Below are 16216 nucleotides of genomic sequence, written 5' to 3'. Positions count from 1 at the left end.
AATTTGTATTGTTGTCCGCATATTGATTTGGAAAAACTTTACACCAGATGCCCTTGCTGACATAACCCTCCCCATTTATCTGGGCTTGGGACTGGCCTGAAGAAACACACTGGCTTGTGCATCCCCTGTGGCTGGGTTTAGAGCTGAAAACACTAAACCATGAAATTAAATAAGACCTGATATTTGGCAGAACTGATTTTTAATTAAGCAACTGGTTTTGAACAAAAAGCTGCAGTCTTCCAGGACCAGCGATGCTCATTCTGATACAGAAGATCAGAATAAGATCATAGCATCATTTTACAACACAAGTGATCTTGAAGAGATTCCATTCTTCTTTAAATAAGATTATAGCATGCTATTACCATATCAGCTTATTCAAACCTTTCTCATCTGTAAAGAGGCAATGTTTTAGAAGTCATCACAATTAAGCAATTTATAAATAAAGCTTTATTGTAGAAAAATAAGTTACATTGAAATATACGTTCCTTCATTAACAGAAAGCAGTGGGGTGTTTCCTGCTGCCCTCTTGCTCTGCGTAACAAGTTTTTAGTAAAGTTCAAATGCAAAATGTGGAAAACCACATAAAAATACAAATACTGTGAGAAAGAAGCAATAGAACACAATAAATATATATTCATACATATTTTATTATGACATTTCTATGGTTTTCACACTATGAAGTGTAGCTGGCTGTGGACAGTCATGGAAAACATGTCTGCAGATAAGAGAGAAAGAAAGAAAGAAAGAAAGAGAGAGAAAGAAAGAAAGACTTTTCTCTTAATTTAACAAAAATACTAAACTCTACTGCTGCATCAAATAAATACCAACAAAGTATAAAATACACAGTCTGGTCAAGTCACGATTATCATTTTAGCAAAGTAAAAATGAATTTTTGATTAGAATTTTTCCACCCCTATAATCATTAAGCAAACAATGCAAGCCAAAAGACTGTAGATATCAACTGGACATTTTGTCTGTGTGTTCTTTTCAAGATCTTTATTAGATTTAAAAGTATGACATTGATTTTGATATATAAAAACAATGATATTACATTACTATAGAGCAAACCATTTCTTTCAAAATATTTAAAACGAATCAACCTGAAACAGTGCAATTAATAACATTAACACCTTTATCTCGATGTCTGAACCATTGGCTGTTCTAGAGCATAGCTGGAGTAAAAATGATCAAACGTCACTCCCGAATACTGAGTTGACAAAGAGACTCTTGACACAAGTTCAACAGATACCTATTGGTTTCAACAAACAGTAGCGGACACCACTCTCTTCTTTACATATTAAAACAAAAAGAAAACTAACTAAACTATCCCTTGCACACTAACAAGCTTGCACTTTATAAAGTTTGGTCATTTAACTGTGCGGTTAACAGAAAACAGAAAGCATGTCAATATACATTTTACAGCATCAATACAAGCATTTTAGAAAATCTAGATAAAACCCTTCGTAAAAACTAGTGGTCATTAAAGATGAACAAATTGAGATCAGCGATTTTACATCATCATCATAGAAAGAGTGCAGGATGTACAATAAAACGGCCACGACTTGTACAAATGCACCAGCACAGCTTTCTGTGCGGAGTGCAGCGAGCACTTCCCGTTGCAGCACTGTTGCTTTGGCACCATAGTTCACCTCTTCACTGAAAAACATTTTTGAAAGTTGTCTTTGCATCAGAAAAATAAAACCAAGGCCTGGTGTTTATGACTGAAGGCTCCTGCCTCTGGTCTTCTCTGTTCTACCTCAAGAACCTACCTGCGGGCAGAAACAAGGCGATTACTGCAATATGAGTTAGAATCCATATTCTGGACTCCTATACATACAATACAGCAAAACATACCTTTGTACGTTTGGTCTTGTTCTCTTTGAATCAGAAGCCATTATTATTAGGGAAGTTATGATTACTAAGCAGCAGAAGCAATTATTCTTGTGAACTGAATTTACATCATGAAAAAAGTCGAGACATTCAGCTAATTGATACTAGTTATACTGACCATTATGATACACATGCATTTACTTTTACTCTTTGTGAGAAAAATAAAATTTTTTAGTATTAAAAAGCAATTACTCCTGGACAAACATAACAATCACATTACTATTTTAATGCCAGCACGCAGTATGGAATCGCACTTAAAAGTGTTAAAACAGAAAATTAAAAAAGGACTCCAATGATAAGGAAAAGAAAACCAATTTATACTGTGATAATGTCTTATTACCAGTAACGGCGTACTGCAGAATACACTTGACTTGAGCATTCCTAGTTTTCATCCTCTTTCTCTGTTTACCATTAGTTTGCTCAGAGGTTGATGAGCTTGCTGCTTCCTGAGCAGCTCTTTTTGTCTCCACCCTAGCGGCCCGCTTCTTTTCTTTCATTAGCATCTTTTCGCGTTAAAACTGATTAAGTCAGTGTTTGTGTAGCAATTACTTAACAAGTTTTCTTTAATTTTTCACTTAAGCTGGCACTTAAATCTTCAATTTGCCTCAAGAATGATTTAAGATATGAAGAGGTATGGGAAGTGACGGCGAAGGTGGTAGGGATGAGAACAGCGCGCATACGCATATACTGCGTGGCCGCCCTGCTGGTTGATTCTACAAAGTAAAATAAAAATAAAAAGAGGAATAACCCTGGAGGTCAATCATCACTCCGAAAGCGGATAGTAGACATTACATAGTACTGTAAATGTCTACCAAATTTCAGGTCAATAGGCCAAACGGTTTGCGAGCTACAGGTGATTTAAAACAGCCACGGTAGCGTATTATATATAAAGGCATGGTTTGCTTTTAAAAAAAAAAAAATAAATAAAAAAATAATTATATATATACACACACACACACAGTGGTGTGAAAAACTATTTGCCCCCTTCCTGATTTCTTATTCTTTTGCATGTTTGTCACACAAAATGTTTCTGATCATCAAACACATTTAACCATTAGTCAAATATTAAACACAAGTAAAACACAAAATGCAGTTTTTAAATGATGGTTTTATTATTTAGGAGAAAAAAATCCAAACCTACATGGCCCTGTGTGAAAAAGTAATTGCCCCTGAACCTAATAACTGGTTGGGCCACCCTTAGCAGCAATAACTGCAATCAAGCGCTTATGATAACTTGCAATGAGTCTTTACAGCTCTGGAGGAATTTTGGCCCACTCATCTTTGCAGCATTGTTGTAATTCAGCTTTATTTGAGGGTTTTCTAGCATGAACCGCCTTTTTAAGGTCATGCCATAGCATCTCAATTGGATTCAGGTCAGGACTTTGACTAGGCCACTCCAAAGTCTTCATTTTGTTTTTCTTCAGCCATTCAGAGGTGGATTTGCTGGTGTGTTTTGGGTCATTGTCCTGTTGCAGCACCCAAGATCGCTTCAGCTTGAGTTGACTAACAGATGGCCGGACATTCTCCTTCAGGATTTTTTGGTAGACAGTAGAATTCATGGTTCCATCTATCACAGCAAGCCTTCCAGGTCCTGAAGCAGCAAAACAACCCCAGACCATCACACTACCACCACCATATTTTACTGTTGGTATGATGTTCTTTTTCTGAAATGCTGTGTTCCTTTTACGCCAGATGTAACGGGACATTTGCCTTCCAAAAGTTCAACTTTTGTCTCATCAGTCCACAAGGTATTTTCCCAAAAGTCTTGGCAATCATTGAGATGTTTCTTAGCAAAATTGAGACGAGCCCTAATGTTCTTTTGCTTAACAGTGGTTTGCGTCTTGGAAATCTGCCATGCAGGCCGTTTTTGCCCAGTCTCTTTCTTATGGTGGAGTCATGAACACTGACCTTAATTGAGGCAAGTGTGGCCTGCAGTTCTTTAGACGTTGTCCTGGGGTTTTGTGACCTCTCGGATGAGTCGCCTCTGCGCTCTTGGGGTAATTTTGGTCGGCCGGCCACTCCTGGGAAGGTTCACCACTGTTCCATGTTTTTGCCATTTGTGGATAATGGCTCTCACTGTGGTTCACTGGAGTCCCAAAGCTTTAGAAATGGCTTTATAACCTTTACCAGACTGATAGATCTCAATTACTTCTGTTCTCATTTGTTCCTGAATTTCTTTGGATCTTGGCATGATGTCTAGCTTTTGAGGTGCTTTTGGTCTACTTCTCTGTGTCAGGCAGCTCCTATTTAAGTGATTTCTTGATTGAAACAGGTGTGGCAGTAATCAGGCCTGGGGGTGGCTACGGAAATTGAACTCAGGTGTGATACACCACAGTTAGGTTATTTTTAACAAGGGGCAATTACTTTTCACACAGGGCCATGTAGGTTTGGATTTTTTTCTCCTAAATAATAAAACCATCATTTAAAAAATGCATTTTGTGTTTACTTGTGTTATATTTGACTAATGGTTAAATGTGTTTGATGATCAGAAACATTTTGTGTGACAAACATGCAAAAGAATAAGAAATCAGAAAGGGGGCAAATAGTTTTTCACACCACTGTGTATGTGTATGCATATATATATATGTACACACATACACATACATACACACACACACACATACAGGGTGTCCTCAGGTTACAACGTTTCGAGTTTACAACACTCACTTCCATAAAAACTTAAATTGAGACGAGAAGGAATAAAGGTAAGCATTTTTTACACTCATTTTTTCTGTTACTACAGTACAGCGTACAGTACAGTATATTTATGTCCTTTTCTTTTTTCTCAGGCTTAGATTGTGTTTTTATGATCTAGATTATGATTTTGCAAATGTGTTAGGTTAGGTAAGTGACTTAGGCTAGAGTGTGTTTCTACTTACACCAAAATTCAGGTTACATCACTGTTGTAGGAACGGAACTGTGTCATAACCTAAGGACCCCCTGTATACATACAAAAACTAATTGAGTGGATCGGGGAGACCAGCAAAGCACATGCACTAATACTACTAACTCATCTGGCTGGTTGTTTGTGATTTAAAAAAAATACTATTTAATAAAAAGCGAGGCTCTGTGTATGCCTAGAGGGAGCTGGGTGGTTTCGTGGCCTGGAACCCCTGCAGATTTTATTTTTTCGTTTTTTTCTGTCCTCTCTGACCATCGGACCTTACTTTTATTCTATGTGAATTATTGTTCCCTAATTTTAATTATTTATTCTGTCTTTTTTCCTCTTTCTTCATCATGTAAAGCACTTAGAGTTACATTATTTGCATGAAAATGTGCTATAGAAATAAATGTTGTTTTATGTGTCTGGATCCTCTAAGGCAGTTGATTGGTCAGTTTGGCTTTGGTGATGTGGTCAACAGAGGAAGTGCGAGTGTGAGACACATGAGGACAAGTAATGGAGAAATTGACACCCTAAGAGTTGCCTTCAAAGAAAGGAAGTATAAAAGTGGACAGAAAGCAAGAAAGGTGCCGTAAAACAACGGAATATGAGGTGTCAGCTTTAAGGGGAAACGCATTTGAGAGATGGAGAGCCATGTGACAGACGCGCAGACACACGTGTATAACAAGGAAAGGTGCTGAGGGCTCACATTGGACAAGAGATATCAAGCATTTTAAAATGTATTCTATAACCATTCTGGAACAGGTAATGTGACTAGTAAATAATAAACCTGGGTAAGAAAAGTAGCAAACAGCACTTTCCACAAATTCAAACATTTAACAAACAGTCTGCATTGTTAATTAGCAAACACTCTGAATGGACTGTAGTAGTATACCGACAGTAATACTGTCACATGTATCAAGTATACTAAATTTTTTACCCGAGAGTCCAGCCAACATACAACACGCTCCAATACCATTATAAACAAGAATGGATGAAAAATGAAGAACTCCATTTTATGGAATAGAAACCACAAATCAGCTTACCGGATGCCCTCCTTACCCTTAACATACCTCAGCCAGGGAGCCAGTGCACAAACAATTGGTGCATCAGCTGAGATTTCACCTAGAAGCTATGGAGTCTGTGCTGATCATGTTGTATATATTTGCACATTAGAATCTTGTGAGCTGTGCCAGTAATGAATTATTGCCAGTGGAGCCCATAAAGAGCCTGCCTACATTTTAATGGTAACAATGAACTTGGACTTTACTCTCCTTCTGCAACAGTCCGACTGAGGCAATGGAAGGATAGGACCTCAAATTCTATGAAATTAAATAAATTCCAGCATTCCCCACAATATACAGAGATAGATGTCAATTACTTATGCCTTTGGGTTTGTGAAGACAGCATTGACTAAACAGCATACCCTATTAACAGACTCTCATACTTTGGACCCCCATCTCAACCCTCCGGTACTAATTAGAGCCACTCAATGTTGATATTAAATACGCCAAAGCAAACTTTGCATCCATAAGGATTACAATATTCTTCACAATTGTATCTTCACTTTCACAAAATATCAATCAATACGAGTATACAGTACATGAATCATGTACGAGTTTTCAGGAATAACCGTCTATGGGGAATGCTAATCATTGTTTTCTAATCTGATTTTTTTCCATTTGTTTAATTTATGTGAAAATGTGGATGGCACTTCCATTTCTTAACCATTTGGAGTTCAAGACCGATTACATGCTGGGGTACCGTCTGGGTGGAGTATGCATGCTTCTACTTTTTGGAGCTCCATGACAACAATGGACACTATACTGCTGTAGTAGGCTTACAGTATGTGTGTTTGTGTACCAAAGGGTCAGAGCAAATTCATTTGTTTTTCCTTTGTTTGCAGATGAAGCAGATTCCAGAGATTCAAAACTAATTCCAACACTGATGAATGCTCTTGTCCAATTCTATACCTTGTTTTTCTGATGTTTCATTCAAGAAAGCCTGTGTACACAAATTTTACTTTCAACTAAAATTCATCCATTCATTCATTTTCTAAAACCACTTATTCAAGCGAAGGATTGTGGGGCATCCAAAACAGCCAGTCTTATCTACTAATTTTAAGATACTGATAACATGATTTATATCAAGGTCTGATGAGAGAGAAACAGAAAGGAAAGGCACTACGTGATTGATATATAATATAAACAAGAAGAGGCAAACAGACAGACATAAAGGCACTATATGACAGATAGCTACTTTAGTTGTCCCAAGGAGAAATTAAAAAGTTACTTCCTAAAAGTCAAGTGAACTAGAATAAAAACAGAAAAAAAGCACACTTCAGTTGTTAGAGCAGAACATTTGGTGTTTTACCATTCACACCAGCATTTGTTCATCTGATGTACTGAAAAGAGATGGTCTGACCGACGGTAATCAGATTTAAAAACAGACTAGTAATCTCAATGAGATAATTGTGTGAATATTTGTAACAACACAAACACAGCGCATGCAAAAGGTTTTAAATAATGCAAAGAATTAATCTGTCATCATTATAAGACTATCGGTAATACAAATCTTCAGCCACAGTGCAGGTGGCCAGCGTCCCACACATGGCATATGACTTTATACACAGTGCTGCCACCTTTTGGCACAACGCAGTACTGATTTGAATGCTGGACAGAAAATGGATTTAGCGATGGGAAACTGAAGTGCAGGGTCCAAATGCTAAATTAAGGTAATTGTATGATTGTATTCTGGAATACTTTTCAGTACCATTTAACATATTTAAAGAAAAAATGGTCTTTGTTCTTTTTGTCGGATTTGACTGTCTTAAATTGAGTAACTTTAGGAAGAGTAGAAATGAAAAAGTTGCACTATGAAAGATTCCCAAGGTAGCAAAACCTGGAATTCTGCACAAATAATTTTCAAGTATATACAAAATTTATAATTCTAATGATTTTTTTTTTTTTTTTTTTTACTAAGTGTGAACTGTACCACTGTATCATTCATTTCTGCCCAGCTGAAAGCAGAAAGTCAACTTTAGCAAATTCACAAATGTTATGTAAATGCACAAAAATGCAGAGTTCAAGCATGCTGCAGGTGAGTTGGTTTATTTAATTTTGTCTTGATTGCTGTGGGTAGAAGGTGAATGAGCTTTTATTTGAAAGCGGAGAGCCATGGGGAATTTTTTGGAGAAAGACTTGCCTGTTATTTTGGTTAGGAAACAATCAAATTGGTGACGTACAAATGCAGGAACCAAGTGCAACTTCTTACACTGAAGTTAACCTACTAGGCAAACCAGAAAACACAGTGAAGCAAGTGTGGCTGCACTCAAAAGCTGAAATCCTTCCATTTTTTGGGGTACAAGCATGTCCACCAGTTCTGTGACAGCCCTGACTGTGATATGAAAGTTGGAAATTTATTGGACATTCAGAAAACCAATGCAATGTCATATAGGAGAATTCAATATGGCATTTAAAGAACTTTTTGTATAAGTTCCTCTGTGTAAAAAACTGTATTTTATAGACCTTTTTTAAAAAAAAAATACCTTTAAAATCATACAATGTATCAATGCCAAGTGTAACCTCTGGATGGTGGAGACGCAAATGCATACTCGACAGCATAGGGTGCTTTTAAGAATATGACAGCGTACCTTAAACTTGACTGTAATGCTGCAGAGCAAGCCAACTGCGAGAATCCTGGGGAATTTCCAGAGTATCAGGCAATTCTGTGGCCGACCCTGGAGTTTTGACCATCAAGTTCAAAGGATTAAACACCTGGGGCCTCACGTATAAACGTTGCGTATGCACAAAAATGTTGCGTTCTCCTGTTACTACGCTTAAATCGCGATGTATAAAACCTAAACTTGGTGTAAAGCTCCATAAATCCCGGTCAGCGTGAAAAGTAACGGACGTGCACGCGCCTGCTGTCCTGCCCAGTCTTCTCCCAGATTTACGCCTCTTTGAATATGCAAAACATTATAAATAGCCCTTAAGCTCAGCGTTCTGTGAAAAGGCAATGGCAAAAGCACGGGGGGAAATGGAAGAATTTCAGTAAATACCAATAGGAGGCAAGGAAAAACATACTATTTGTTGGTTTAAACGGTATAAACAACAGAAAGAAGTTGATGGAGTGACATAGCGTGTTAGAGAAACTCGAAACCTCAAGTTGACAAAGTCGCACAGTGCCCGAAATAAAAGTTGTCAGATATCTAAGTCGCCATGAAAAGGAGAATCTTGGCCCACTGTCTGAGTGTCATATGAAAGCTTATTAGGGTACAGAGAAAAGAAAAAAAAAATAAGGACGCAGTGAGAAAAAAGCTCGAAATGTCAACTTTAATGACAAAATAAACTATGTGATTAAAGTGGAAATTTTGAGATTAAAGTTGAACATCATAAACTTCATCTTAAAATCCTTTAATTTACTAGTTTCTCAAATCACATCGTAACTAAAGTAGCACGTTAAATGCTTTGTTTTGTATTTGATCTTCTATGTGCTCTGTGTGTGTGAATCACTACGTGCTTCCGTGCTATGTCTTCCTCCGACAGGACACAGAATCCATTACATTCGTAATATCACAACTCTTTGAATAATTAAAATACTGAGATGTATACTTGATATAATTTTCATGATGATAGGAGTTAAAGCATGTTATTAAACATGGGAACACGGTGGCACAGTGATCGTGCACGACCTTCGATGAAATAATTTATTGCTGCAGTACTGTCTCTTTCAAAACGTACTAACCCCCAATTCCTGTCCTTCCTTTTCTTTCTCCAAATACCCAATCACCACACAATCAGCTCTGTAATAGACGTTAAGCCATCTGTATGCTTATAACGCCGATTCTTCAAAACTTTTAAGGAACATTGAAATATCTTTGTAGTACATGTTTAATTATTCTATCCTTCACGCCAGTCCCAGTGAAGCATACAGTGCGAGGCAGGAACAATCTGTGAACGGAGCAGCGCCAGGTCCTTGCTAGCATAGCGACACTGTGTCCTTTAATTATTAACAATATAGATTATTTAAATGAAGTTTTATCTGTATAATATAATAAACATATTTTGCTGCATTTCACCTTAAAAATGATATTGTCATCATATGTAAATACACACTTTTATAAAGTGGCTCAGGTTGTGCAATATTATAACTGTAGTGCAAGTCTACAGTGGGGTAATTGTACTAAGTACAAACAGTTCTACAAGGAGCACATGATGGACTGATAGAGTGTGTTTAGAGTTCTTGGGATGAAACTCTTTCTGAACCGCGAGGTCCGTACAGGAAAGGCTCTGAAGCGTTTGCCGTGTGAGAGCAGTTCAAATAGGAAGCATGGCTGAGGCAGCGTTTCCTTGATGCTGTATCCCGATAATTCTCTTTCCAATCAGCTGCTGAGAGTGGTGCAGTGAGAGTAATATGGAAAAAGATGATGCGCTGTGGCAACCCCTAACGGGAGCAGCTTTAAGAAGAAAAAGAAGATGCAGTGATAGTAACAACGTTAAAACAGCTATGTCATTTGGAATAGTTTGACCATTCTGTGGACCATTATATTGTTACAGGTTAATTACAATCAGATGCCTTAAACTAATAAACAATATGCGGTTAATTTCAGTGCATTTATAAAGCCGCGTCAGGGATGTGGATCTGAAAAAGAAAGATAAACCACATAGGAACAGTAGCACTGCTTTGACGCTGGGCGCCGCCAGTCTGCAAAACTGAGCAGAGAACTTGCATACGACAGGGTATGAGGTACCGTGGAAATGTGTGTGGCTTTACGCCAAGTTTAGGTTTTACACATCACGATTTGAACGTGGAAACGTTCTTATGCAACATTTCTGTGCGTACGCACCATTTATACATGGAGCCCCTGGTCCAGGAATGTATGTAGTATTTGTACGTAATAATAATCACAATAACAATAATAATAATAAATTTTATTTACATAGAGCCTTTCCAATGCTCAAGGTAGACTGAGAGTGTATTAAGTTCAGATATTATTGAATAGCTGGATATTTGAAGTGTGTCATTAAGCACTCTCAATTGACAAAATCTGCTTATTTTTACATGTGTTGTTAAATTACATCTTCCCAGTTTAGGATCAGAGGGAGCTACACAGGTTTTATATGTTGTTTATTAAGTGAAATGTTTCTATAACAAATGTTCAGTATTTCATGCATGCTTGCAGAATTGCTATATATATATATATATATATATATATATAGCTCACAAAATTTAAAGGAACACTTTAAAGAAACACATTAGATACATCAGATCTCAATATGAAGTTGGATATCTATACAAATAACGACAGGGCAATGTCTTAGGAACAAAAGGATGCCAAGTCTTTTAATGGAAATAAAAGTTTTCTACCTACAGAGGGCTCAATTGTGTAGACACCCTAAAATCAGAGTGAAATGAAGATGTGGCAGGCTAGTCCATTTTTTCAAAAACTTAATTTCTGCTACTCAAAATGCTTTTCAGTATCTTGTGTGGCCCCCACGAGCTTGTATGCATGCTTGACAACGTCGGGCATGCTCCTAATGAGACGACGGATGGTGTCTTGTGGCATTTCCTCCCAGATCTGTATGAGGGCATCCCTGAGCTGTTGTACAGTCTGAGGAGCAACCTGGCGGCCCTAATGGACCAAAATAATGTCCCACAGATGTTCTATTGGGTTTAAGTCAGGGGATCGTGAAGGCCATTCAATTGTTTCAATTCCTTCATCCTCCAGGTACTGCCTGCATACTCTTGCCACATGAGGCCGGGCATTGTCGTGCATTAGGAGGAAACCAGGACCTACTGCACCAGCGTAGGGTCTGACAATGGGTTCAAGGATTTCATCTCGATACCTTATGGCAGTCAGAGCACCATTTCCTACGCAGTAGATGTCTGTGCGTCCCTCCATGGATATGCCTCCCCAGACCATCACTGACCCACCACCAAACCTGTCATGTTGAACGATGTTGCAGGCAGCATATCGTTCTCCTTGTCTTCTCCAGACTCTTTCACGTCTATCACAGCTGCTCAGGGTGAACCTGCTCTCGTCTGTAAAAAGTACAGGCGCCAGTGGCGGACTTGCCAATTCTGGTGTTCTTGAGCAAATGCCAGTCGAGCTCCACGGTGCTGGGCAGGGAGCACAGGGCCCACTACAGGACGTCGGGCCCTCAGGCCATCTTCATGAAGTCTGTTCCTGATTGTTTGGGTAGAGACATTCACACCAGTGGCCCTCTGGAGGTCATTCTGTAGGGCACGAGCAGTGCTCAGCCTGTTCCGCCTTGCACAAAGGAGCAGGTATCGGTCCTGCTGATGGGTTGAGGACCTTCTACGGCCCTGTCCAGCTCTCCGAGAATAACAGCCAGTCTCCTGAAATCTCCTCCATGTTCTGGAGATTGTGCTGGGAGACACATTAAACCTTCTTGCTGCAGCACGTGTGGATGTGCCATCCTGGAGAAGTTGGACAACCTGTGCAACTTCTGTAGGGTTAAGGAATCACCTCATACTGCCAGTAGAGATGATTACTCAAGCCAAAACTAGCATGAGTGGAAAACCAGCCAAAAAAGATCAAGAGGGAGAAACTTGAAATGACCTCCACATGTAAAACCAGTCCTGTTTTGAGGGTTTTCTAATTGTTGCCACTTTAGTGCACCTGTCGTTAAGTCCATGAACACCAATACAGCTGAAAGTGATTAACAATGACCTCAGCTGCTTAACCAACCAGAAAATTATCAGACAGGTTTAATTGATTTCATGCCAGGCCCAATAAAAAAAGTGTTCCTTTAATTTTTGTGAGCAGTATATATATATACTGCTCAAAATTAAAGGAAACACTTTTTAATCAGAGTATAGCATAAAGTCAATGAAACTTATGGGATATTAATCTGGTCAGTTAAGTAGCAGAGGGGGCGGTTAATCAGTTTCAGCTGCTGTGGTGTTAATGAAATTAACAACAGATGCACTAGAGGGGCAACAATGAGATGACCCCCAAAACAGGAATGGTTTAACAGGTGGAGGCCACTGACATTTTTCCCTCCTCATCTTTTCTGACTGTTTCTTCACTAGTTTTGCATTTGGCTACGGTCAGTGTCACTACTGGTAGCATGAGGCGATACCTGGACCCTACAGAGGTTGCACAGGTAGTCCAACTTCTCCAGGATGGCACATCAATACGTGTCATTGCCAGGTTTGCTGTGTCTCCCTGCACAGTCTCAAGGGCATGGAGGAGATTCTAGGAGACAAGCAGTTACTCTAGGAGAGCTGGAGAGGGCCATAGAAGGTCCATAACCCATTAGCAGGACCAGTATCTGCTCCTTTGGGCAAGGAGGAACAGGATGAGCACTGCCAGAGCCCTACAAAAGGACCTCCAGCAGGCCACTGGTCTGAATGTCTCTGACCAAACAACCAGAAAGACTTCATGAGGGTGACCCAAGGGCCCCATGTCCTCTGATGGGCCCCGAGCTCACTGCCCAGCAGCATGCAGCTCGATTGGCATTCGCCATAGAATACCAGAATTGGCAGATGCACCACTGGTGCCCTGTGCTTTTTACAGATGAGAGCAGGTTTACCCTGAGCACGTCACAAAAGTGAAAGGGTCTGGAGAAGCCATGGAGAACATTATGCTGCCTGTAACATTATTCAGCATGAGCAGTTTGGTGGTGGGTTAATGATTGTCTGGGGAGGCATATCCATGGAGGGTCACACAGACCGCTACAGGCTTGACAAAGGCACCTTGGCTGCCATTAGGTATCAGGATGAAATCCTTGGACCCACTGTCAGACCCCATGCTGGTACAGTGGCTCCTGGTGCACGACAATTCCTGGCCTCATGTGGTGACAGTATGCAGGCAGTTCCTGGAGGATGACGGAATTGATACCATTGACTGGCCACCACACTTTCCTGACCTAAATCCAATAGAACAACTCTGGGACATTGTTTTGGTCCATCCAATGCCACCAGGTTGCACCTCAGACTGTCCAGGAGCTCAGTGATGCCCTGGTCCAGATCTGGGAGGAGATGCCCCACAACACCATTTGTCATCTCATTAGAAGCAGCCACCGATGTTGTCAGGCATGTATACAAGAACACAGGGGCCATACAAAGTGCTGCATACAATTTTGAGTTGCTGCAATTAAATTTTGGCAAAATGGACTAGCCTGCCACATATTTTTTCACTCTGATTTTTGGGGCATCTTTGAACTCAGGGCTCTGTAGGTTGATCATTTTCATTTCCATCAAACGATGTGGCATCCTTTCGTTCCTAACACATTACCCAGTCTACAGTCATGTGAAAACATTAGGACACCCTTTGAAAGCATGTGGTTTTTGTAACATTTTTAATAAATGGTTATTTCATCTCCGTTTCAACAATACAGAGAGATTAAAGTAATCCAACTAAACAAAGAAAACTGAAGAAAAGTCTTTTCAAGATCTTCTGTAAATGTCATTCTACAAAAATGCCTATTCTAACTGAGGAAAAAGATAGGACACCCTTGCCCCTAATAGCGAGTGTTACCTCCTTTGGCTGAAATAACTGCAGTGAGACGGTTCTTGTAGCCATCTACCAGTCTTCGACATCGGTCTGAGGAAATTTTACCCCACTCCTCAATGCAGAACTTTTTCAGCTGTGAGATGTTTGAGGGTTTCTTGCACGTACAGCCCTTTTCAAGTCACCCCACAGCATCTCAATGGGATTCAAATCTGGACTTTGACTTGGCCATTCCAGGACTCTCCATTTCTTCTTTTCAGCCAATCTTTGGTTGATTTACTAGTATGTTTTGGGTCATTGTCATGTTGCATGGTCCAGTTCCGCTTCAGCTTTAATTTTCTAACTGATGGTCTCACATGTTCTTCAAGCACCTTCTGATACACAGTAGAATTCATCGTGGATTCTATGATGGTGAGCTGACCAGGTCCTGCTGCAGCAAAGCAGCCCCAAACCATGACACTTCCACCTCCATGCTTCACAGTTGGTATGAGGTTCTTTTCTTGGAATGCTGTGTTTGGTTTACGCCAAACATGTCCTCTGCTGTTGTGTCCAAATAATTCAATTTTGGACTCATCTGTCCAAAGAACATTATTCCAGAAGTCCTGGTCTTTGTCAACTTTATCTCTGGCAAATGTCAGTCTGGCCTCGATGTTTCTCTTGGAAAGCAAAGGTTTCCTCCTTGCACACCTCCCATGCAAGTTAAACTTGTACAGTCTCTTTCTGATTGTAGAGGCATGTACTTCTACATCAACAGTAGCCAGAGCCTGCTGTAGTTCTCGAGATGACACTTTAGGGTTTTGGAGTCCTCTTTTAGCATCTTGCGGTCTGCTCTTGGGGTGAACTTGCTGGGGCGACCAGTCCTGGGCATGTTGGCAGTTGTTTTGAAAGCCCTCCACTTGTAGACTATCTTCCGGACAGTGGAATGGCTGATTTCAAAATCTTTTGAGATCTTTTAAATCCCTTCCCAGACTCATAGGCTGCTACAATCTTTTCTGAAGTCCTCTGACAGCTCTTTTGTTCTCACCATGGTGCTCACTCTCACTTCAACAGTCAGGAGCACACCAAACTAAATGTCTGAGGTTTAAATAGGGCAAGCCTCATTCAACATGCAGAGTAACGATCTACTAATTATGTGCACCTGGTGTGATATACCTGTGTGAGATCTGAGCCAATTTAAGAGGGAATACATGTGAGGGTGTCCTATCTTTTCCTCAGTTAGAATAGGCATTTTTGTAGAATGACATTTACAGAAGATCTTGAAAAGACTTTTCTTCAGTTTTCTTTGTTTAGTTGGATTACTTTAATCTCTCTGTATTGTTGAAACGGAGATGAAATAACCATTTATTAAAAATGTTACAAAAACCACATGCTTTCAAAGGGTGTCCTAATGTTTTCACATGACTGTATATCAGTATAGATATCCAGGAGGATTTCTTTTTCCCCATTGAGATCTGATGTGTTTTCAAAGTGTTCCTTTAATTTTTTTGAGCAGTTTACAGTAATCCCTTGCTATATCGCGCTTCAACTTTCGCGGCTTCACTCTTTGGCGGATTTTAAATGTAAGCACATCTAAATATATATCAAAGATTTTTCGCTGGTTCGCCGCTTTCTGCGGACAATGGGTCTTTTAATTTAGGTTACATGCTTCCTCAGTTTGATTGCCCAGTTGATTTCATACAAGGGATGCTATGGGCGGTTGGCTTAGAAGCTACCCAATCAGAGCATGTATTACATATTAACTAAAACTCCTCAATGCTATAAGATATGCTTCGCAGCGGTGCTTGTTTGCTTCTCTTTATCTTTCTCACTCTCTCTGCCTGACGGAGGGAGTGTGAGCAGAGGGGCTGTTTGCACAGAGGACACGGACGCTCCTCTACAAAATGCAGCTTGATCGCGGTGCTTCTGTATACTTAAAAGCACGTATTGATTTTTTGATTGTTTGCTTTTCTTTGCGAGCGCTCTCT

The 16216-nt window shown here is 39.8% G+C and overlaps 1 protein-coding gene across 1 annotated transcript in view; it reads right to left on the bottom strand.

Moving 5' to 3' along the window:
• Window positions 1-629: 629 nt before the first annotated feature.
• LOC120516091 (zinc fingers and homeoboxes protein 1-like) overlaps window positions 630-16216 on the bottom strand; it is a 35381-nt gene continuing 19794 nt past the window's right edge. The window contains exon 4 of the mRNA XM_039737550.1: window positions 630-1769. The gene's annotated coding sequence lies outside the window, so the exon portion shown is untranslated. The remainder of the gene's footprint in view (window positions 1770-16216) is intronic.

Source organism: Polypterus senegalus, chromosome 15 (genome assembly GCF_016835505.1).
Source record: "Polypterus senegalus isolate Bchr_013 chromosome 15, ASM1683550v1, whole genome shotgun sequence".
Lineage (NCBI taxonomy): Eukaryota > Metazoa > Chordata > Cladistia > Polypteriformes > Polypteridae > Polypterus > Polypterus senegalus.
This window is presented reverse-complemented; position numbering and strand designations above follow the sequence as displayed.